The sequence below is a fragment of the Trichechus manatus genome, unplaced genomic scaffold (assembly GCF_000243295.1).
Source record: "Trichechus manatus latirostris isolate Lorelei unplaced genomic scaffold, TriManLat1.0 scaffold00292, whole genome shotgun sequence".
NCBI lineage: Eukaryota > Metazoa > Chordata > Mammalia > Sirenia > Trichechidae > Trichechus > Trichechus manatus.
In genome coordinates, this window is record NW_004444228.1 from 1,269,421 (window position 1) to 1,270,679 (window position 1,259).

Below are 1,259 nucleotides of genomic sequence, written 5' to 3' on the forward strand. Positions count from 1 at the left end.
TTTTTTTTTTTTTTTAATATTTTATTGTACTTCAGGTGAAGGCTTACAGAACAAATAGTTTCTCATGAAACAGTAGTACACATGTTGTTTTATGACATTGGTTAACAAGCCCACAACATATTAACCGTCTAACTTCTCAACCTTTTTTTTTTTTGGTGAAGATACACATAGCCAAAGACACACTGTTTCAAAAATTTCTACATACACAGTTCAGTGACATTGACTACGCTCTTCCAATTGTGCTGTTATTCTCACTTAAGATGAAGGCTTACAGAACAAAATAGTTTCTCATTTAACAGTTACTACAAATGTTGCCCTATGACAATGGTTAACAATCTCACAACCCATCAGCAATATCCTTACTCAACCTTAGGTTCCCTATCACCAGCTTCCTTGTCCCCTTCTGCCTTCTGGCCCTTGTTACTGGAATCCTGTACCTTGTTAGTCTCATTTGGTTTTACGGGGCTGTCCACTCCCAGGCTGAACAGTGAACCTCGGAGGTAGCTTCACCACTGAGCTAAAAGGGTGTCTGGGGGCCATACTCTCGAGGTTTCTCCAGTCTCCTTTAGGCCAGTAAATCTGGTCCTTTTTTTGTGAGTTAGAATTATGCTCTACATCCTTCTCCAGCTCTGTCCAGAACCCTCTGTTGTGATTCTGGTCAGAGCCGTCAGTGGTGGTAGCCGGGCACCATCTAGCTGTACTGGACTCAGTCCGGTGGAGGCCTTGGTAGCTGTGGACAATTAGTCATGATTCATATTTTTAAATATCTAGGTATTTTATTTACAAAGAACATACCTTCTGATTAGAGAAATGACAAAATATGGGGACACAGTTACTTGTGTACTTACAGAAATAAAATATCAATAGTGAATATTCAAAATAGCCATAGACCTTAAATAGTGATACAGTAAGCAATTAGCATATAAACCAAAAAACCAAACCCATTGCCATCAAGTTGATTCCAACTCATAGCGACCCTATAGGACAGAGTAGAACTGCCCCATAAGATTTCCAATGAGCAGCTGGTGGATTCGAACTGCCAACCTTTTGGTTAGCAGCTGTAAATCTTAACTACTACGCCACCGGAATTTCTATTAGCATATAGGAAGCACTCAAATAATATTTATTTGTTGAATGAATGACAAATTATTTTCTGAGACTGTCTTTCCTGGGACAATTTAAAACTGCTTTTTTTCTGTGTATGAAGAAACAATTTTCTGTTGTAGAAAGAGATGTGAAGAAAAGGAAAGCTGCAGTAT